At 44.4% G+C, this 22,950-nt stretch overlaps 1 protein-coding gene across 5 annotated transcripts in view; it reads right to left on the minus strand.

Moving 5' to 3' along the window:
- The window catches only part of HHAT (hedgehog acyltransferase), a 287,861-nt gene extending 281,322 nt beyond the window's left edge, over positions 1 to 6,539 (minus strand). For 2 of the 5 annotated variants that reach the window (XM_066366056.1, XM_066366059.1), the window contains exon 1: positions 6,377 to 6,516. The gene's annotated coding sequence lies outside the window, so the exon portion shown is untranslated. Of the gene's footprint in view, positions 1 to 6,376 lie in introns of all 5 variants that reach the window. The other 3 variants (XM_066366058.1, XM_066366055.1, XM_066366054.1) reach the window with 3 other exon arrangements.
- Between the last annotated feature and the right edge of the window lie 16,411 nt (positions 6,540 to 22,950).

Consider the following 22,950-nt stretch of genomic DNA (forward strand, 5'->3'; position numbering starts at 1 on the left):
AGCATCAAGAAACTACTATACCATCTCTGCCTATAGGAAGAAAGTTCCTAACCGAGAAGGATTTATATAAAACATCAGATGGTTTTAATCCAATTAAAATCAAGTTAAATTGCAAGAAAATTAAATTTGAAAACAAAATATTCTATTCGGTTCTCACCTTAGCATTTTTTTGACTTTTACCTCACACTGATATTAATCTCAACATCAAACACAGCTCTAAGTCATTTTATATGAACTGCCCCTAAGCTAGATGCCTGGTGTTGGAGATTGGCAATAAGGAGTTAGTGTTATAAATCCTTAATTCAGAAAAGCTACTGATGTGATATTATATTCTTTTCCCTAAAAATTCTCAGTCTATTTTAAACCTTTTTAATCCCAAGAATTATGCCCATCACATCTTACACTCCCCAGATTAGGGGCCTCTGAATGAACCAAATATTTTATAATATTTTAAGTAAAGTTTGCATTAAAATATACTTGAAGAAAAAAATTTAAGGTTTCACAAAAGTAGACTCGCTCCAGTCATTACTGCTCAGAAAAAAAATAAGTAAATGCTTCAAAAGCCCCCTCTGTCCTTGTCTTTAAGTCCTGACCACTAGACTGAGGTCGATCACCCTGGTTTATTTAATATTGACCATTTTTCAACTTCACATAAATAGAATCACATAGAACTTCCTCCATTGTGTCCAACTTCTTTTTGCTTGGCTTTGTTTGTGAGGTTCAGCCATGTTATGTGGGAGGCAATAATTTATTCACACTCATTACTATATAGTATTCCGTTGTAAAACAATTAACTTATGGCATTATCCATTCTATTATTGATGAACATGTGTGTTGTTCCAACTTGGGGCCATTATGAATAATATTGCTCTGCAATATTACATGACTTTTGGTGCCCAAATATATACCTTAGAGTTGAGTGTTTATCTAAGAATGGAGTAGCTGGGTCATAGATGTATATGTCCAGCTTTAGTAAGTGACAGCACAATTTCTAAAACAGTTATACTCATTTTCATACCCATGAGCAGTGAGAGTTCCAGTTTGTTCATATCCTAATCAGCACTTAGCATTGATGGTCTCTTTTAATTTTAGCTACCTGGTGAGTGTACACTGACATTTCATTGCATTTTCCTAATTACTAATGATGTTAACCACCTTTTTATGTTTCTTGGGAATTTGGAGATACTCTTTTATGAAGTAACTTGTTATTTTTCTATTTGACTGTCCATCTCTTTTTTCTTTTTTAAATTTAAGTGAGAGGAGGTGAGATAGAGAGACACATTCCTGTATGCACCCCAACCAAGATCTACCTGGAAACCCCTACCTTGGGACAATGCTTAGCAACTGAGCTACTTTTAGCACCTGAGGCAAAGGCTCCACAGAGCCATCCTCAGCACCATGGCCAACACACTTGAACCAATCGGGCCATGGCTGCAGAAGGAGGAGGAGAAAGAGAGAAGGGGTAGGGGCATGGGGAGAGAAGCAGATAGTCACTTCTCCTGTGTGCCCTGACCGGGAATTGAACCCAAGATTTCCACAAACCAGGTCAATGCTCTACTCTGAGCCAAGTGGCCAGGGTCCATCTTTTTCTTAATATGGAAGTTGTTTCTATATTGTAAGCATGAGTTCTTCATTGGATCTATGTATTACATTCTGTAGTTTGCCTTCTCACTTTCTCTATGGAACCTTTAGATGAACAGAAATTCTTACCAATATTTCTCTTTGTAATTAGTGTTTTTGGTGTCCTGTTCAATAAACTTTTGACTGTACCTCGGTCATCAAGGTATTTCACTTTGCCTTCCTCCAGAAGCTTTATTGTTTTAGCTCTCACATTTAGCTGTTTGATGTCTGTTGACTAATTTTTGTACGTGGAATGTGGTAGATGATCAAGATTCATTCTGCCCATATGGATATGTTCCAGCATCATTTACTGAAGAGGCTGTCCTTTTCCACTGCCCTGCAGTGTCACCTGTCACGTGTGTGAGCCTGTGAATGGGTTCTCTACTTAGTTCCATCACCTGTCTTGCATCATGCCAATACCACACTTACATACTACATGTTGATCTAGTAGCTTAAGTCATTCAACTTTGCTCTTCTTCTTAAATTGTTTACAATTTCCAAATAAATTTTAAAATTGGCTCATCAAGCCTATTTTTGGGGGAAAAAATCTGCTGGGATTTTGATTGGGACGGTGCTAAATCTATAGGTTTATTTAGGAAGCAAAGACGTACCCTCCATTATTTTAAATTTATACGTTCTCTCAATGTTTTGGCTTGCAAGAAATGTTTATCATTAACGGGTGCTGAGTTTAATCAAATAACGTTTCTCCTTTCTTTCTGCGTGGTTAAGGTACATTTATTGGTTTTCTCATGTTAGTTTACATTCCTAGAATAAATTCAACTTGGTCATGGCTTAGTATCTTTTTTATAGATTGTTAGATTTAATTTACCAATACCTCATTTTGAGACTTTTACATGTTTTTGTGAAAGTTTGGCCTTCAATATTTTTTTTTAATTTTTATTTATTGATTTCAGCAAGAGAGGAAGAGGGGGGAAGAGACAGGAACAGCTTGATGTTCCCTGATGATGGATCAAACCTGCAACCTCTGTGCATCGGGACAATACTCTAACCCAGTGGTCCCCAACCTTTTTTGGGCCACGGACTGGTTTAATGTCAGAAAATATTTTCACGGACCAGCCTTTAGGGTGGGACGGATAAATGTATCACATGACCGAAACAAGCGTCAAGAGTGAGTCTTAGATGGATGTAACAGAGGCAATCTGGTCATTTTTAAAAAATAAAACATCGTTCAGACTTAAATATAAATAAAACAGAAATAATGTAAGTTATTTATTCTTTCTCTGCGGACCAGTACCAAATGGCCCACGGACTGGTACCAGTCGGCGGCCCGGGGGTTGGGGACCATGGCTCTAACCAACCAGGTAGAATCTGGCCAGGACTGGACTACAGTTTTCCTGTGCTATCCTTATCAGGCTTTAGTAACAAGGTTGTGCTGGCCTCATTAGAAGCAGCCAGGGAATGCTCCCTTTTTATCTCTTCCATTAAAAAAAAAATTGTAATACTTCACTAGTGAAGCCATCTGGGCCTGGATATTTTGCTACAAAAAGGTTTTTAACTACAAATTTAATACCTTGAATAGACATAGAACTATTCAGATTTTCTAGTTCTTATGCCTTAGGCAAGACATTTTACTCAAATAGCGTGTCCATTCTATATGCATTTTCACATGTATTACCACAAAATTATTCTGAATAACATCTTAAAATCTTTTTTTTAACGCCTGTGGGATATGTAGTGGCAACTCCTTTTTCTTCCCTGACACTGGTACCACCATATACCATTAAAGTTCATTTTTTCTCCAAAAAAGAAGCTGTCATGCACTATATGACACACATCTACTGTCACAGAATGTTCTCCAGCAGAATTACCCACAGAAGTAGCAGAGCAGGCAGAAAATGTAAACAGTCCAGCAATTCCCTTCAACAGCATTCACCACCAGAAACAGCTGTGAGCCTGAACCCTAACTGAAGGACAAGGAAACAGCTACTAGCAGGGTGGCCAGCAAGGACCCGGAAGAAAAGCAACCACTGAGCAGGCTGTGTAACCTAGGATACCCTCCAAGGTGTCCTCAGAAGTGAGGGGGCCATGAAGTTAAAAGTGGTTTCTTACCTGACCTGTGGTGGCACAGTGGATAAATCATCAACCTGGAAATGCTGAGGTCGCTGGTTCAAAACCCTGGGCTTGCCTGGTCAAGGTACATATGGGGATTGATGGTTCCAGTTCCTCCCCCCTGTCTGTCTCTCCCTCTCCTTCTCTCTCTCTCCTCTCTAAAAATGAATAAATAAAATTTTTTTAAAAAGTGGTTTCTGATACATCTTTATTTTCACAAACCTCTAACTGAAATGCATGATTTTATTTGGTTATAGATGTGGACAACAAGCCATACCAGTAGGAGTAATTCTGGTGACAGTGTCACCAATAAGAGTCACAGGCATTTTCATACCATAGTGCAAATGTTGCAAATATTGCAAAATACCATTTGCACAGATATCACATGACTCTGAAATTATGTGTTATTTCATACAGCACTGAATTTTGTTACTTAATACACAGTATTTTGATAACTTTGTTTCAATATAACTTTTAACCCTATGAATAGTGTTTATCTTTGTTTATATTTTAAATATTGTATTACATCTTACTGTGACAGATTGGCTGAGGTTTCTGGGAAAACTTAGAAAAATTTAAATAATGTTTCTTTTGGTGACTAGATTGTATGACAGGAATAGAAGGGTACATTTAAATGGTGATATTTTAACCAACTCCTTGGAAACTGTTACCTTCAAAGGTTGCTTAAATGTACTTTACCTGTTAGGTCCCCTCTGTATATATAATGAGTTAGACCAGGCTTATTTGAGATGTAAACATATACTTTGAAAAATGAGTTGGGACCTACGCGTGGAGAAGAAAGTAGGGCCATTCATTTCAGAACCCAGGATGCACTTATTATAGAATTGGACATACTAATAAATATGTCACAGCCAGGTTATTTCTACCTATTCATCACAAAGTTGGTCAATTGCATCTCAATTGTAATTGATAAATACCATGCCCAAGTATCATTTACTTTACCATGGTAATGCTCATAATTATTTGTCTCTTTTTTGAAGTCCAAACTAAAATGTTAGATAACTCTGGCCTTACTGCCATCCAAACTTCCCTATGAATATTTTTTAATGTCTTTTAGAAATTGACTTCTTGCTTGACCTGTGGTGGCACAGTAGATGGAGCATTGATCTGGAGCACTGAGGTCGCTGGGTTGAAACCCTGGGCTCACCCTGTCGAGACACGCACACGAAGCAATCAATGAACAACTAAAGTGAAGCACTACAAGTTGATGCTCCTCACTCTCTTCTCTCTCTCTCTCTTTTTTTCCTCTCCCCCCCACTCTAAAAATCAATTAAAAAAAATTTTTTTAATTGACTTCCCCAGACTCCAAAGAGGTCTGTGGCACAAAAAAAAGGCAAGAAACCCTACAAGACACGAAAGACTTCGTCCAAGCCAGTGAATTTCAATGCAACAACTCAGGAGCATTCCCCTTGGCCAGGTCCTGTGCTGAAAGGTGACTCAGGTGAGTAAGGCCCACCCTGTCTGGTTCCCGCAGAGTTCCCACTGGCAGAGCTCTGACCAACATTGAGCCACCCACAAAAATGACTTCTCTCTCCAGAGACCTGGCCTTCACCCTAGGTTAGTCCGCATAGCCTTCCTCCGAAGGAGGGAGCAAAGCAAACAGTAGATAAAGCACAGGCTTTAATTCAAAAAGAGGAGTACTCCCAATGTTTACTAGTTTGTGGCTTTGATATTCCTTTTGAGTCTCTTCTTCTGTAAAAACAGACAATGCTACCCATCCTCCTTCCGTGTTTCCTGGAGTTTTAGAAATAATGAATTTAAAATCGTTCCCATGAATATCAGTTGAAACTTTCAGGTCAGAACTGACTGTCCTTACCCAACACTTAATCACAGTTAGGGACTGCCACAGAGAACGAAGGGAGAAAAATTAAAGAAAAGATGGAACTTAAAGAATAGAAGGGAAAAAATCATACTGATTCTTCAAATTCCAGTATAAAACGCACAGTGAAGCCTTTCCTCTGCAGTCCTTGTGTTCCCACAGCACTTATCACATACAAGTAAACGCCTAGTTCTGCGAATGAATGAATAAATGATACAAAATAGAAAGTAAACCGTGAGTCTCAGGTCCCTGTAATGCAAACCAACGAGGGTGCCCGCCCACCAGTCTGAAGGCCCTGATCCAAGAACCGCGACCCGAGGACCGAGCACATTTCTAGCGCCGAGCCCACCCCACCCCCCGTACCCCTCCCGCCCGCTGTGGTAGGGACAGCCCGGAGGAGGGCCTCTCCACAGAGAGACCGGTGCCATCTAAAGGCTTGATTTAGAAGAAAGGAGGGACACAGTAAAAAGCAAAAGGCAGCTCTAAGATATCTCTAACTTTGGGGGTCACTGCAGCCGCAGCACTCAGGCAGAACTTCTTCTACTGCCCGCGACAGGGCGCGGAACGCGGGACGTAGTCCAGGAGAGGGACGCCGGCGGGCACGCGCGCCTCCAGCGGCGGGAGGCCAGCCGTGGCCGCGCGCGTGGTCGCGGTCCCCCGCGCCTTTGTCTCCACGGCAGCACCAGGCACCTCCTCTGTCCCGCCCTCGGGCGCGCGCAGGAGCCGGGGTAGGAAACGGAAAGCGTTTTGTGAATTTCTCTTTTTTTTTTTTCAACCGAATCAACCGAAGCATAAAAAGGTCATCTAAAACGTCCCCGGGACCCGCTGCGGTCCCCAGCTACCCACCTCCGGGCTGTCCCGGGCGGCGGCGGGGCGGCGGCGTTCACGCGCGCCCCGAGTTCCCAACACCCCTCTCCGCGCTTCCAAGTCCAGGCGGGGGCGGCGGCGGCGGCGGGTCCCCAGGAAGCCGCCCTCTTCCCCCGGCGCGGCCGTCGGAGGAACAGTCCGGCGCGCGTGCTCGGAGCGCGTCCCCGCCGTCGTGCGCCCGCGCGCCTCCTGCTCCCGGCCGCCGGGCCCGCCAGCAGGCGGCGCTCTGGAGCGGTGGCGGGTAGGCCGCGCTGCTGGATGGGGACCCGCGAGGGGGCGGCCCCCTCTCCACCTCGCGTGTGCCCGGCGTCGTCCGGGAGACCGCAAGCCTCGCTCACACCTGGGCGCTGGACTCTAGGCTCTGGGCTCTGGGCCCAGGGTCCTTCCCGGAGGCGCGCGCCGTCCTCTCCCGCACCCGTTTGTTAATTGCAGGCTGGGACTGCGAACCCGCTTGGGAACCGAAGTCACCTGAAACTCTCGGGGTGAACTCTAACTCCCACTCCAGTTGTCGCCATGTACGTTTTTAAGGTGGATGGAAAGAGCGCTGCAGCCTGGGGTGCTCCGGGAGCAGGCTGCGCGAATTTAGCCCCTGTGCGCCTCCGGGTCCTCAGTAAAGCAGAGAGAAGCCTCCCTGTTTTCCTTACAAAGTAGAGGGAAGAGCAAATATATAGAATGCACTGTGATGAACTGGAAAACAACTTACAAAGACTATCACCACTGCAAAATATATACCTGTGATGTCGAATGGGTGGTACAAGAGTGGAGGTCTGAAGCTGCCTCAATGGGATGTCAGAGGCCTCCGATGCCACATCTGCCGGAGTTCCACAGACTTGCCTGAGCACGAAAATCACCCAGGCTCTTGTTAAAACCACAAGCATCTGAATCTCTCTTCAAACCAAAGAAATTAGGCTGTCTAAGGAAGGGGTGGCTCAAGTGGCCTGCCTAAGCCAGGTCAGTGGCATAAATGCCTTATTTATGCAGCAGGAAAACACAGAGGCTGTGCTCTAAGAAATTTAATCTAGCCTGACCAGGCGGTGGCGTAGTGGATAGAGCGTCCGACTGGGATGCGGAGGACCCAGGTTCGAGACCCTGAAGTCACCAGCTTGAGTGTGGACTCATCTGGTTTGAGCAAAGCTCGCCAACTTGGACCCAAGGTTGCTGGCTTAAACAAGGGGTTACTCGGTCTGCTGTAGCCCCACGGTCAAGGCCACATATGAGAAAGCAATCAATGAACAACTAAAGTGTCGCAACGAAAAACTGATGATTGATGCTTCTCATCTCTCTCCGTTCCTGTCTATACCTCTCTCTGACTCTCTCTCTCTCTGTCTCTGAAAAAAAAGAAAAGAAAGAAATTTAATCTAGCACGCATTGAAATAATCCAGGAAATACTTTTTGTGGTTGCAAATTTCTCTGGGAAAACAGACTATAGATTCTCTGAGAACTGGAACAATCTTTTCTTTCAACTCCTGAGTTTCCACCCCCAACACCAAGTACAGGATGATACTCAAAGAGCAGATGTTAGCCCCGGGTAGGGGTGCTAGATATAGCAAATAAAAATACCAGGTGTCAGGCCCTGGCCAGTTGGCTCAGTGGTAGAGCATCAGCCTGGCGTGCAGGAGTCCCGGGTTCGATTCCTGGCCAGGGCACACAGGAGAAGCACCCATCTGCTTCTCCACTCCTCCCCCTCTCCTTCCTCTCTGTCTCTCTCTTCCCCTCCCACAGCCAGGGCTCCATTGGAGCAAAGTTGGCCCAGGCGCTGGGGGTGGCTCCATGGTCTCTGCCTCAGGCACTAGAATGGCTCTGGATGCAACAGAGCTGCGCCCAGATGGGCGGAGCATCACCCCCTGGTGGGCATCCTGGGTGGATCCTGGTCGGGCGCATGCGGGAGTCTGCCTGACTGCCTCCCGGTTTCCAACTTCAGAAAAATACAATAAATAAATAAATAAATAAATAAAAATTTAAAAATACCAGGTGTCAGGTAAACTTGAATGTCAGGTAAACAATGAATAGGCCTAACTATATAGTATATGTCAGCAACAATGTAACTTGTTTTTTCAAATATTTTCCATCTGCAGTTGGTTGAATCTGAGGAGAGGGAACTTGCCGATACAGATGCACCATCCATGGTGGACACTTGGGCTGCATCTGCCTTGTGGCCGTATGAATAATGCTATTATGAACCTGGGTGTACAAATATCTCTTTGAGACTGCTTCCGATTCCTTTGGGTATTTTTAATCAGATTGTCTTTTTATTGTTGAGTTGTAGGAGTTCTTGATATATTTTGGGTATTAACTGCTTATCAGATACATGCTTTGAAAATATTTTTTCCCCTTGCTTGGTTGATTTTTCACTCTGTTGATTTTGTCCTTTGATGCACAGAAGTTCCTTTTTATGGAGTCCAATTTATCTGTTTTTTCTTTTTTCCTTTTTGTTTTTTCCTTTGCTTGTGTTTTGGTGTTATATCCAAGTAATCATTGCCAACTCCAATGTCATGAAGCGTTCCTCCTATATTTTCTTTTAAGAGCTTTATATTTTAGTTGTTTGATACATTTTGAGTAAATTTTGTAAATGGTGTAAAGTAAAGGTCCAAATTCATTCTTTTTGCATGTGGATAGCCAGTTTCTTCAAAATCATTTCTTGAAAAGCATAGACATCTTTTAAAAGCCAGGGTTTAGAATGGAAGGAATGGATGGTGGGAGATTCAGTTGCTCTTGGAATTGAGGGGTAAAATAATTGGAGGGAACCAATGTCAGAGTCTAAATACCAGGAGAAAAGTTGGGAGTTTCTCTTGATGGTGGTGGTGGGGGGGGATTTCCCCCTCTCTTCAATGCTTCACACATATGCAGAAGTGTCTGGCCTTCAAAGACCTGTGCCTGTCTTAGGACAACACTCTCCAGCCTCTGGGACTTCCTGACTTGGGCCCAGAGCAGCAACCCCAGGGCCACAGAGAGCCGCAGCTGCCTTGCCTTGGAAGGCTTCTGTTCTGACCCTACGAGTAAAACCAAAGAGAATCCTCTGTGGATTGAGAAGCAAACCAAGGCTAGAGTAAATTGAGCAAAATTGATGATAATTGAGGTTTAAAAGAGGAAACCAATTTGTGCTTTGGTATTGTGTTTCTTTAAAAGCAAAAAATGAAAATTAGTATGTAAATGTGAGTAATTAATGGCCAGTCACTCTTTACACCATTATTTTAGTCCTAAGTCATTAATCAGGCGCCAGCCCTGGGCATGTTTTTCCTCTAGCCAAGCAGTTGGTGGGGCCTGAGCATCCCAGCGGGGCTCCTGTCCAGACAGGCAGCCCTGCACACCTGGTAGCCACCCTCCAGGTTGCAGGACTGCTGCTCAGGAGAGACTAACTAGGCCAACTCCTCCTTGTAAATTCAATCATGACTTAGTCCTAGAAATTATACTCATTCAACCAAGGCACAAACGGTTGGTAAGACTGAATTGATAAAGATAAAGACAAAGGAGTGAATTTCTAATTATGAAATTTCAGGCACAGGCAGTAATGGGGAGCTATTCAGAATGACTCAAGGGCCTTCCCAACCCTCTCCTCCTGGCACAGGCTCTCATCTGCTCCACCTGTGAGGGCGTAGGCCTGGTTTATGGTGATTCTCAACAGTCAACATTGACCAAGCATTTGTCCAGCATCTACTTTACACACAGCATGAAAATGAATGCTGGGGGATATTTTTTTAAAAGAAAAAAAGGTTTTTCCTGCAGGAAGTTGCAATCTAGCTGGAGATTCGCCAAATATACACAAAACAACTAACAAATCATACATTTCAAATCATATGGTTCAAACCACCAATAAATTCTAAAGAACAGCATCCTATTAGTAGCCTAAACTCGGCAGCACGCACTTCATGTCACTCCCTCCAAGAAGCGTTCGCTAACCACCCTGGCAAAATTAATCCCTGCCCGGTCACTTTATTTCACTCCAGAATTCAGTTGTAGTTTTCTATAGCAGTGCCACTCTCAGAACTTCTCTTATTTGTAAATTATCTGTGTGAGCATTATTCAATCTACTTGCAAGACATACTACATTACAAAATAAAGCTAATGGCTTAGCTAGACTTAATTTTTTTAAAAACAGAAAGTAGAGTGAGGAGACTAGAGAATGGAATAGATTAGGATGGAATGGAATGGAACGAAACGGAACAGAATAGAATAGAATAGAAAATATGAGAACTCATCACCAGATTTTTAGTAAGAATTGTGAATGTTGTTGGAAGTACTACTACATTCCATTGCTATAAGTGGATTAAGAGAGCTAATGGAAGTCTCTGACATCAGTTGACTAATGCAAGTCATTCAATCTTCTGCTAACAAACATCTCATTTGATTTGCTGATGTATGATGTGAGTATGACCATCACCGTTACAGGACAAATAACTGAGTCTATATTTTATATTAACATTAATAAGTTTTTATGGTAAAGCTTTTTTCTAAGAAGATTTTATCGAGTGGGATATGTTTCGGGTTTGCATCAAATATGCATTTGACTACATAAATTTTCATTTAATTAGATTTCTCCTTACTATTAGAAAAGAATGATGAAGTAAAAATTAGAAAAATGCCCAAGTTCAAGCCTGATATTTAGAACTGGAAATAGAGACAATGCTGAGAAAAACACTGGCTCTAAGAGTAATCTTCAACTTCTTTTAGAATGAGGCATACACTCTAAAAAGAAAACAGAATGCAAAACTTCATAAGACAGGCTATCTAAAATATATTTTCTGTGTGTAAAATCCAACCAAAGTGACAAATTCCAAATATTACTTTTATAATGACACCTTCAAAACTAATAGGGTACTTAGAAACACAGCATGCTGGACTTATCCACAGCCCATCAAACATTTTTAAATGAAAACAAAGGACTTCAAAATTATTGTCCCAATTTCCTAGTTGTGTTACAGAATGTAAATGAGATATAGTTGCATGTGATATGGCAAAAGAGAAAATGGCTCACACAGATGTTGAAAAATTACTCTCCTAACATGAAGAGATATCATGATTATGATTTTTTTAAGGCTAACTCAGCTGATAAATTCAAATTGACAACTAGTTCTAGTCAAATCTGCACTCCTGCAGAACCTGCCAGAGCCATGCTTCTCACGTGGCTAAAATCTTGTAGAAAGCTGGATATTGAGAGCATCATGGGTGCTGTAAGTTATCCAAAGATTCCAGTTTACCCAAGATGGCAAGGGGTGTGTGTGTGTGTGTGTGTGTGTGTGTGTGTGTGCGCGCGCGCGCGTGTTTATCTTTGCGTGCACTTGGAAAAATGCCTCATTGGTGTATAGCTATTAAACTGTAAAAATAATAAAGGAATTATAAGTACTAGAACCAGCAGATATGGCCGGAAAACTACTAAAAGATTGTTAAAGGCTACTGACAACATGTGCTTAGAAATCAGCATCAATAGGAATTCTGTCTGATATCTCTAGAAATAATTCTGCTGTATCTCACAGAAGTGTTTTTTAAAAAATGGTGAATGTTATTAAATTTATTAAAGAGTGCTCATGATTACCAAAATATTGATGTGTTTTGTTCAAACTGGAACTAACCAGACCCTCTTGCTGAACATACCCGAGAGCCCCTAAGGGGAAGTATGGAGTAGGATGAACACTCCGAAATGACAGTCACATTTTTCTAGCAGTCTCATTTGGCAAGCAATCTCATTTTCAAAGATGTTATTTGGGACTTAAAATTAGTATATTTGGCCTGACCCAGTGGTGGCATAGGGTATAGAGCATCAGCCTGGGATGCTGAGACCCAGGTTTGAAACATCAAAGTCATTGGCTTGAGTGTGGGGTTGCAGGCTTAAGAGAGGGATCATAGACTTGAGCCCAAAGGTCATTGGCTTGAAGCCCAAGGTCACTAGCTTGAGCCCAAGGTCACTGACTTGAGTAAGAGGTCACTGGTTCAGTTGAAGCACCCCACCCTCACCCTGGTCAAGGTACATATGAGAAAGCAATCAATGAACACCTAAGGTGCCGCGACTATGAGTTCATGCTTCTCATCTCTCTTCCTTCCTGTCCATCTGTCCCTCTCCCTCGCTCTCTTACAATTAAAAAAGAATTCATTTTCTTTTTGAAACTCTGCATCAATAATCAACCTAAACTTGTGCCCAAAAAAGGCAAATGAATTAGTGTTCTTTGTCTGCACTAAAGAATGAATTTACAAAACAGTAAATTCAGCATCATTTCAGGGTAAGATTAACAAAGAATTTGCATTGCTAGGTAAAAAGAATGTATTGATATCATTACCTTCCACAATACCCTGTTTGTATGAATTAGCATTTTCAACCTTTAAAACTGACTAAAACAAAGGAGAGAAACAGTCTCACAAGTTTAGGTGTGAAGCATTGTTCTTGTGTGTTCTGGACCAGAATAAACTGAGAAGCAGACAAGCACACCAAGTACATTAAATAATATCTTGCCTAACTCTTGTTTTTGTATTGCTTATTTGGGAATTTTCCTATGCTTCATTCAAATAATAGGATGTAAGTTAATAGGTTAATAATTTGTGGTTTTCATTCTTTTATTTTTTTTGTATGTAATAAAACTAAGTTTTGTTCTACAAAACTTTTGATTTGGTTGTGTGGAGCAGGAGAGGGGAGAAGGAATGTCCTGCATTGCCGTGCATAAAGTATTTCTTTTTTTTTCTTTTCTTTTTTTTTTGTATTTTTCCGAAGCTGGAAACAGGGAGAGACAGACAGACTCCCACATGCACCCGACCGGGATCCACCCGGCACGCCCACCAGGGGGCGATGCTCTGCCCCTCCGGGGCGTCGCTCTCCTGCAACCAGAGCCACTCCAGCACCTGGGGCAGAGGCCAAGGAGCCATCCCCAGCGCCTGGGCCATCCCTGCTCCAATGGAGCCTCGCTGCGGGAGGGGAAGAGAGAGACAGAGAGGAAGGAGAGGGGGAGGGGTGGAGAAGCAGATGGGCGCCTCTCCTGTGTGCCCCGGCCGGTAATCGAACCCGGGACCCCTTGCACGCCAGGCCGATGCTCTACCACTGAGCCAACCGGCCAAGGCCCATAAAGTATTTCTTACTGGGAGGTGTAAGTAAACAGAGGTTGAAAAGCACCCATTAGTGTCTGTCCTCCCGTGAAACAGCCCCAATGGGATGTAAACTCCAGAAGGGCAGGCGTGTGATCTGCCCTGTTCACCACCACATCACCCTGTGGAATGCTGCCTAATAGCGATTCAATACATATTTGCTGAATCAATGAGCAAACAAAATTGGAGGGGTAAAAATCAGTAGTTCGTAATTGTCTTTCATTTGCATTATCCAGGCATCTTTCTCCCTTTCATAGATGTGGAATTGAAAAAAGATAAAGAGAAGTTACGACAGATATTTCCTATAGTAGCCTGCAGGGTGCTAAGAACCAGGAAGGACTCCCAATGCCTCCCAGCTGGGAAAGCTTGTGGGTGACCTTAAGTCCAAGGCATAGGAGGTGCTGGCAGGGGAGTCACTGAGAGCAGCAGGAGGGACCCCTGTGCAGGTCGAATTGCAGCCTCACAATAAGACCTTTTTTTTTTCAAATTCAGCAGAAAGTGGCTGTGCCTTTGAGAAGGTGTTTATTGACAGTCTAGTCCCCATGGCTGGCTTTATAGAGCTAGAGCATGCATAAAGGAAGAAATGGACATGAGAAATGGTCTTTAGATGTGGAGGGAGGGGACAGTCAAGTTTATGGGAGCTTTTGTTTCCTTCTAATAAAATTGGGATAATGTTTGTACCTCTCATTGGTGATGTTACGAGGATTAACTAGAATAATAAATGAGAAATATTAAGCACAGTGCCTGGCCCATAATATGCACTCAGTTGTTATTAGCTATTATTATTACTGTTGTTTTTTCCATTTTTATTTAATTTATTAGGGTGACATTGTTTAACAAAACTATACAGGTTTCAGGTGCACAATTCTACAACACATCATCTGAATATTGCATGTGTGTTCACCACCCCAAGTCAAGTCTCCCTCCATCACCATCTGTCCTCCCTCCTACCCTCCTCCCCCTCCCCCACCCCTTTCCCTCCTGCAGTCCCCACACTGTTGTCTGTGCCTGTAAGTTCTTTCTCTCTGCTTAATCCCTTCACTTTTTCATCCAGCCCCCTGACCCCCATTACTATTACCAATAGCACACACAACACTTGGAAATATCAAGTGAGATTTTATTTCCTGGTGCGTCTTTGCACCCCCTACTCTTCTGTCTAGTCTTCTGTCATATGCTATGCACATTGTTCTCAGACAGAAAATAGATAAAGCTAAAAATAAAAGTCAAATGTCTGGATTTATTTTAAACGCAGTAGAGACAACATCTTGAAAGGCAGGACTTCCTTTTATTCTGAAAGCTGTCCATTTAGAGAAAAAACAAGACACATGTAGGACTCTCTTCTGATTTTTGGTACGGAGCCCAAGACCCACACCACGAACCACGTCCCAGAGGAAGTGGACAATAGAAACCCACTGTGAGGTCAGTATTCAAACTGTGGGTTGAGACCTCCTTTCTCCTGGGTTATAAATTTGACTTTTTGTGTTAAAACCAGAATTAAAAGAAATGAAACTGAACGAAATAGAAAATGCCAGAAGGCATTACAGGGAGTGATGGTAAATACTGTTGTTTCATTTGCAGTGATCACATCTACTCAGCCATGATGTAATATATGTTTCCTACTGTAGTCACAGTCAATGAAATGTGTACATCACCAGGGATGCCATAGCAGAGGGCACATGTGTGTCTCCTCTCAGAATGTCCCAGAGAGGACAGCTCCTGGGGAAGTGTCGTAACCACAGTGCTGTTAGAACAAAGCAGTCATGTCTAGGGCAGTGGTCGGCAAATTCATTAGTCAACAGAGCCAAATATCAACAGTACAGTGATTGAAATTTCTTTTGAGAGCCAAATTTTTTAAACTTAAACTATATAGGTAGGTACATTCCTTATCGAGGTAGCACCCGCACATGGTATTTTGTGGAAGAGCCACACTCAAGGGGCCAAAGAGCCGCATGTGGCTTGCAAACCACGGTTTGCTGACCACGGATCTAGGAGGCCACATAGAGCCCCAGGCACCTTGGCAACGTGGGGGAAGGTCTGAAACGTCACTGTGGTCTTCAAGAGGGATGTGTAAGAGGTGCTGAACCAGCCAAATAGACCTGGAGGAGCTGGGGTCTGGGCCATGAGGGTGCAGGCAAGGGGAGGGGATGGTGAAAACTTGGACGTCAAGAACCAGTGCTGGCTCAGAACAGAGTCTCCCATCGGTGGAAGCTGGTATGGACACTGCTTTCCTCCCCAAACCAGGGTGATGCTCCACCTCCTAGGAATGTGTCCTCCGCAGGTACAGAGACTGAAAAAAAGCAGGGGCATACTGAGGAGGAAGCTCCTAAATGGCTACCAAAAAGAGGCCAGATTTTAACCCTAGTTCAAAACAGAGTTGGCTTGAGTTTATCCTGAATTAGAAAGGCTACATTTTCTGCTGCCAAGCAGATACTGGAGGTTGAGTTGCTGGTCTGAAGTCAATCCTAGGAAAATAAAGTAACGTCGTTGAACACCAGGGGCTGTGACTGTATAAAATTTCAAACTGGACATTTTCATTATCAATGAGGACTTTGGATTTGGCAATGGGAAATTCATGAGCAATCTCTAACAGGGACAGTGGGGACAGAGTGGTCAGAATAAACTGCCCTTTCGAGACCCTGGCAGGGCAAGTGGTGTGGAGGAGCGTGAGTGAAAAGCAGGCTTGAGGCCCTGGCCAGTTGGCTCAGTGGTAGAGCGTCGGCCTGGCGTGCAGGAGTCCCGGGTTGATTCCCGGCCAGGGCACACAGGAGAAGTGCCCATCTGCTTTTCCACCCCTCTGCCTCTCCTTCCTCTCTGTCTTTCTCTTCCCTTCCCGCAGCCAAGGCTCCATTGGAGCAAAGATGGCCCGGGCGCTGAGGATGGCTATATGGCCTCTGCCTCAGGTGCTAGTGTGGCTCTAGTCGCAACAGAGCGACGCCCCGGATGGGCAGAGCGTGGCCCCCTGGTGGGCGTGCCGGGTGGATCTCGGTCGGGCGCATGTGGGAGTCTGTCTGACTGCCTCCCTGTTTCTGGCTTCGGGGAAAAAAAAAAAAAAAAAAAAAAAAAGAAAGAAAAGCAGGCTTGAGGGCCAGTTCTGTTTGTTTTTCTGTTTGTTTTAAGTAAAGAAACCTAAGAATTGACAGGTAGAATTTGTAGACACCTGAAAAGGGCCCACACAGAGCTATCCTGGGTCAAGTTCAGAGCCAGGGGTAAAGGTAATTTCTAATGTGGTACACATTGGATACATTCTTTTTTTTTTTTTTTTTAAATTTTATTTATTCATTTTTAGAGAGAAGAGAGAGAGAGAAACAGAGAGAGAGAAGGGGGAGAAACAGGAAGCATCAACTCCCATATGTGCCTTGACCAGGCAAGCCCAGGGTTTCGAACCGGCGACCTCGGCATTTCCAGGTCGACGCTTTATCCACTGCGCCACCACAGGTCAGGCTGGATACATTCTTATTCCGATGAAAATTGATAAAATCAGCAAAGGAAAAGTGATGTCACACAGTGGTCCCATTCGTCGTGGTGCCCGCACGATGGTGTGTGAAGCTGGGGAAAGGTGCGCGCGCCTGAACAGTGCTGGTCTCCTACTTCTCTCTCCCAGCGCCGCCTCCCTCCAGGACCTCGGAACTCAGGGATTTAGGAAGTTCCGGTCCCAATGAGAAGGTTCCGGAGAGCCTACTCTTAGGAGCCTCATCCTATGCTGTGGCCCGAACTCCTCCTCATTAAACGTCCTTGCTTGGCGGACGCTGAATTCTCTGTTCACCACTCCGCTGGTGCTTTTCTATGTCCTCCACGATCCTTCCAGTCCCTCAGTCTCAGGGACTGTTCTCTAAAGGAAGAGTTCAAGGTGAGGCGAGTGATCTTTGCTAAACAAGTCTGTGCACACAAGGGCTGTCTGTCTGGCGCTGGCACGCGTTCCCTTCTCCCCACCCTGACCCTCCTGGTCCAAGACATCTCTGAGAAGGAGGCCATGACCTCACTTCTTCCAGACCGGTCAGGGTCACCCACACCAGGCTGACTTTGGCCAGCTATCCCTGCGGAAGTGGGGCAGAGACAAGCGATGGGCATGCCCTCAAGGCCACCCTTTTTCTCCTCTGGCTCACTTTCCAAGGCGGGTCTCACACGTCTCTAGGAAGCAGGCAATCTTTGGGAGAACCTCCTGTGGGCTGCTTGCTTCCTTCAGCTCCTCCAGAGCTATGAGGAGCTGCAGGGATAAAGAGGATCCACTAGGTGGCAGCACAAGACCTTGTTTGCTTCTGTAGGCGAGGACTTGGGGACAAAGAGGCCATACCTTTCCGAGCTATGAGCCGCTCGTGTGTGCGCGTGCGTTGGGAGAATGGGGAGGCAAAGACAGAAATTTTAGAAAAAAACATCATCAAAATACCTATATTTACAGAACAGGTAACTACAGGGTTATTTTTCTTAGTGCTTGTTCATGGAGGAGTTCAAAGCTAATAAGGAGCAGAATTCCCTAATACCTTTAATCATGTTTAGATCATCAGTTATTTAGCAGAGTGTAAGTCCATGAACATTTCTGCCTACTGAAAATGAACCAGAAATAAGGAGGTTGCATGAGATCTGCACTCCTCTAAGAATCTGATTCATGCATTCATTTTCATTCACAAATCAGAAATTTAATGAGTGCCTGCTAAGTGCTATACCCCTGAGCTAAGTACTGAGACTACAGCTTTAAACAAGACTGGCAATACCTCTATACTTTCACAGGACTTACATATTTGAAAAATATGTACCCATAGAAAAGATGACTGTGTTTCTCCGAGTATAAGACAATCCCATGTATAAGACGCACCTTAATTTGGGGGCCCGAAATTTGGGGAAAAAAATGTATTACATAAAGTTATTAAACTCAAGTTTTATTCACCATAAAATCCACACAACTCCTCATCACTGTCAGATCTCCCATCCATTAGCTTGTCCTCATCTGTGTCTGATGACGAATCACTGTCTTCAACAATGAGCGCAAAAACTGGCACAAAAAAGTGGGAAATGCAAGTAAAAAAAATTCCAACCACTGTATAAGACGCACCCAGTTTTTAGACCCCAATTTTTTTTTTTTTTTTTGGTATATTTCTGAAGTTGGAAACAGGGAGGCAGTCAGACAGACTCCCGCATGTGCCCCACCGGGATCTACCCGGCATGCCCACCAGGGGGCGATGCTCTGCCCATCTGGGGCGTCGCTCTGTTGCACCCAGAGCCATTCTAGCGCCTGAGGCAGAGGCCATGGAGCCATCCTCAGCAACCGGGCCAACTTTGCTTCAATGGAGCCTCGGCTGGCTGAGGGAGGGGAAGAGAGAGACAGAGAGGAAGGAGAGGGGGAGGGGTGGAGAAGCAGATGGGCGCTTCTCCTGTGTGCCCTGGCCGGGAATTGAACCTGGGACTCCTGCACGCCAGGCCGACGCTCTACCACTGAGCCAACTGGCCAGGGTAGACCCCAAATTTTTCAAAAAAAGGTGCATCTTATACATAGGGAAATACAGTACCTGCAGTTCTTCAACCCTTCCATTCTCTGATTCTATGACTAAAGCCTTCTTTTGCTCAGAGCTCACATGTAGAAGAAGTATGGGATAAAAAGGTATAGTTAGTTAATCCACCAAAATCAGATGCACACATGTTTTCTGAAGTAGCGTTGCGATATTTTTTCCAGTACTTGGTCTGTATACCATCAGGAGTTCCATGAAAAAACAATGCGATGGAATTTCCAAGCCTCTCTTTCTTATCCAGCATCCTCTTTTAAAGTGATCTACCAGGGCCAGGACACACAGGAGACGTGGACCACTCCTGGGGCAGAAAGAGCAGTGGGCACGCTGAAGACCAAAGCTGAAATACTCATCTGGAAAATTAAAGAGGAGAGTGCTCCAAAATCCAAGATCCCAAGAAGATTGTGGAAAAACTCAGAATTATAAAGGTGTGGCATTTTTGAGTACTGCCAAATTTTTTTCTCCAGCCAAGTCAAACATGACACAATGGAAGGCAGCTTCCAGACTCCCCACACGAGAAAGAATACATTCTAGACTCAGTGTGGAAATCACGATCGAGTCTGGAAGTTGTCTGGCTTGATCTGCTCGGGGCGGGGTATGTTAGCATGCGTGTGTCTGTGCACATGAGCACATGTGAGAGCTAGTTAGAGGAAAGGCTACTCATACCAAATCAGATCAGTGGTACTACAAGAGCTCATTTAATGCACCTTCTCATCTTAGAGATGCAGAAATCAGGCCTACAAAAGGGAGGATCTTGCCCAAGGCCACAGAGTCATTGTTATTGACAGAATTAAGAATCTAATGCAATATCTTGACCCCTAGGTTACAACTCCAGTCTATTATTTTTGTTCTAGAAGTGTTATGAAGATGTTGGCCGCCTTCTCTATTTGGGTTTCTCGATGTCCCCTTACATGTTGTATTGGTTCAATGGTGGTCTCAGATCTACCTGGAGTCTGTGAATGTGACCTTATTTAGCAAAACGGTCTTTGCAGGTACAATTAAGTTAAGGATCTTGAAGTGATATGATCTTAATTAGGGTGCTTCCTGAATCCGATGACGAGTGTTTTAATAGACAACTCAGGGGACAAGACATACAGAGAAAAAGGTACTGTGCAGAGAGTGGTAAAGTTGAGAGTGACGTAGCTACAAGCCCAGGGTTGCCAGCAGCCCCCAGAAGCTGGGAGAGACACATAGAATGGAATCTCCCTCACAGCTTCCAGAAGGAATCAACTTTACTAACACGTTGATTTTGGACTTCTGACCTCCAGACCTGTGGGAGGTCTGACTCTCAGTTCCCTTTGCTGCCTTTGTCCCAACCCTTCCTTGCCTTGGAAAGGAGCTCTTTTAGCACAATAACATAATAATGTTATTTGCAGAAGAAAGATTGCCGAAGAATCTGAGAATGTTGGACTAAGGAGCTGAAACCAGACTTAAAAAGCACTCAAAAAGGATCCCCCAATGCTGTCTCCAGTATGACCCAAACAAGAGCCAATGGGAAAGGAAAACTAGGTTTCCCTCATCCTAGGCGCTGAGTGTGGTCATGGCTGGCTTTTTTTAAAGCTGGTTCATCTCTGCTGATGTCCTGTATCTGTGTCTCTCCCCACGGTGCGGAGCTTTCCTTATGGACCGGTGTCATGGAGCAGCGTTTGTGCCCCTCCAAAACTTGTTGAAACCCTAACCTGCCAATGTAATGGTATTAGGAATTGGGGCCTTATGGGAGCTAATTAGGTTTAGATGAAGTCATGAGGGTAGAGCCCTGTGATGAATTAGTGTCCTTATAAAAAGAGGAAGGGACCAGAATGCACTCTCTCTCTCTCTCTGTCATTAAGGACCCAGCAAGAAGGCCACTCTTTTTTATTCATTTTAGAGAGGAGAGGGAGAGACAGAGAGGGAGAGACAGAGAGAGAGAGAAGGGGGGGAGGAGCTAGAAGCATCAACTCCCATATGTACCTTGACCAGGCAAGCCCAGAGTTTTGAACCGGCGACCTCAGCATTTCCAGGTCAACGCTTTATCCACTGCGCCACCACAGGTCAGGCAAGAAGGCCACTCTTTGCAGCCAGAAATGAGGTTCTCACCAGATCCTGACCATGCTGCACCTTGATGTCAGACCTCAGCCTCCAAAACTGGAGAAATAAGCATCTGTTGTTTAAGCCCCTGGGTGTTTGGCTATAGCAGCCAAAGCTAACTAAGACAGACAAGAGATACACTTGCAGTTCTCTCAACACTTTTCTCCAGATAAACGCTAGGGCCAGAAACTTAAAAGCCAGTCTTAGAAACAACAGAGCAGCCTCTCCAGTCTGGCAAGCAGAATGAGAAAAGAAAGGAACTTTGATCCTTGGAGAAAATGCCTCAAGTCAACTATGAGCATGAAAATACTAGAGACAGACAGCAGCCGGTGACGGTGACCTTGAGGGCTTCGGGAGGAAGGATGTGAGCTGCCCAGGGTCAAGCAGACTCACCACGAGCAGAAACACTGGCTGATGCGCACCAGATACCTGGTGCCTGTCCTTGTCCTGTCCTTGATTTTCTCCCTTGGGACCAGGAGTGGTGGCATTTCTTCTCCAGCTTTCTGAAGTCCGCTCCCAAGGCAGATGCCATCACTTCAAACCAGAGACAGAGGGCTGAGAAGGATTTTCAAGGTCATTCCACCTTTCCCCCCACCTTAGGAAACCGACACCCAAGTCGTTCCAGCCTGTTGGGACGTGCTGCCTTTGGGAAGCCCCTGCTCTCCCGGTGCTCTCCTCGGAGGGCCTCCGTCCCGAGGAGCTCTCGTCCTGAGCTCCAGGGCCGGCCTGTGCACACTGATCGGGAACGGGATTTCCTTCTAGAAAAACACGTGGGCTACATGGTTTCTGTTACCATCCGGGCCACAACTATCCCCTGGAAGTCCCAGGGGCCACCCACTGGGAAAAATAGGGCAGGAACCTGCCACTGGGCAGCAGAGGAAAGTCTCCACAGTATTGCTGGCCCAAGTCTGTGGCTTCTTACCACCACTAAGTATAAATGGCCTGGGCATCAGAGCATAATGACCAGGACTAGGTTAGACCAGGCAAGGGGACCAGGGCCAGGGTATCTATCCTTAACATCTAGTGTGTGTGATGATATCTCAGTCCAGTGTGTATCACACATACTCTCAGACAGACAAGGAAACCATGACATTTGTTGAGTACAGGTTATCATTCAAGTCCCTATGGTTTGGATTGAATTACATAAATATCAAGAAAAAATACAGATGTGTCCCCACTTTGAGAAACCCCAAAATGGGAACTCCTACAAACAGATATACTAGATAAGCAGTGAGCATTCACTTTATTACCTAGGTCTTTTTTTTTGGGGGGGTGACTTTAGAGGGGGTGAAGAGGGTCATACCTTGAGTGAATTTAAAATAGAAATTTAATTATAAGTAATATTACAGGAACATCTATTGCACAATACAATGCCTATAAGTTTATTTTTCTTTTCATGTGGTTGTTGGCAAATATCTGGATGGGAAACGGGATCATCCTTTTGGGAGGCTTTCTCTTTGTGTTTCTCAGTGTTGCAGAAATAAACACGCAACTTTAATTTGTTCCCCAAAGAGAAGATAATAAAAAACAACCACTCAAAACTAGTCAGAGTTGCTGGAAGAGCCAGGAAATAGCTCCTGTGGTTTGTCTGTTTGTTTGTTTTTCTCTGTAGTTTTCCGGGAAATATAATCAAGATAGTAGCTGCCTTTGGGTAGCCCGTTCATTCCCAGCGCCAAAGGGATTCATGCACTTGCTGAAACTGCCTCATACCTTAAGCGTGACACCTCTCCATCTGAGCTCATGGCACCCCAGGGCTGGGCTCAGAGCCATGGCTCAAACAAGTCCATGGTGTCATTCTAAAAAAAGCAAGACAGCTGATGGCAAACTTGATTAGAGGTAACAGGGTCTGATGAATTCCACCGTGAGCCCAAATTGAGGTTCACACATGTCAGAGAACGTACCTAAACTGCTGGGTAGACAAGA

Source organism: Saccopteryx leptura, chromosome 2 (assembly GCF_036850995.1).
Source record: "Saccopteryx leptura isolate mSacLep1 chromosome 2, mSacLep1_pri_phased_curated, whole genome shotgun sequence".
NCBI classification, from domain to species: Eukaryota; Metazoa; Chordata; class Mammalia; order Chiroptera; family Emballonuridae; genus Saccopteryx; species Saccopteryx leptura.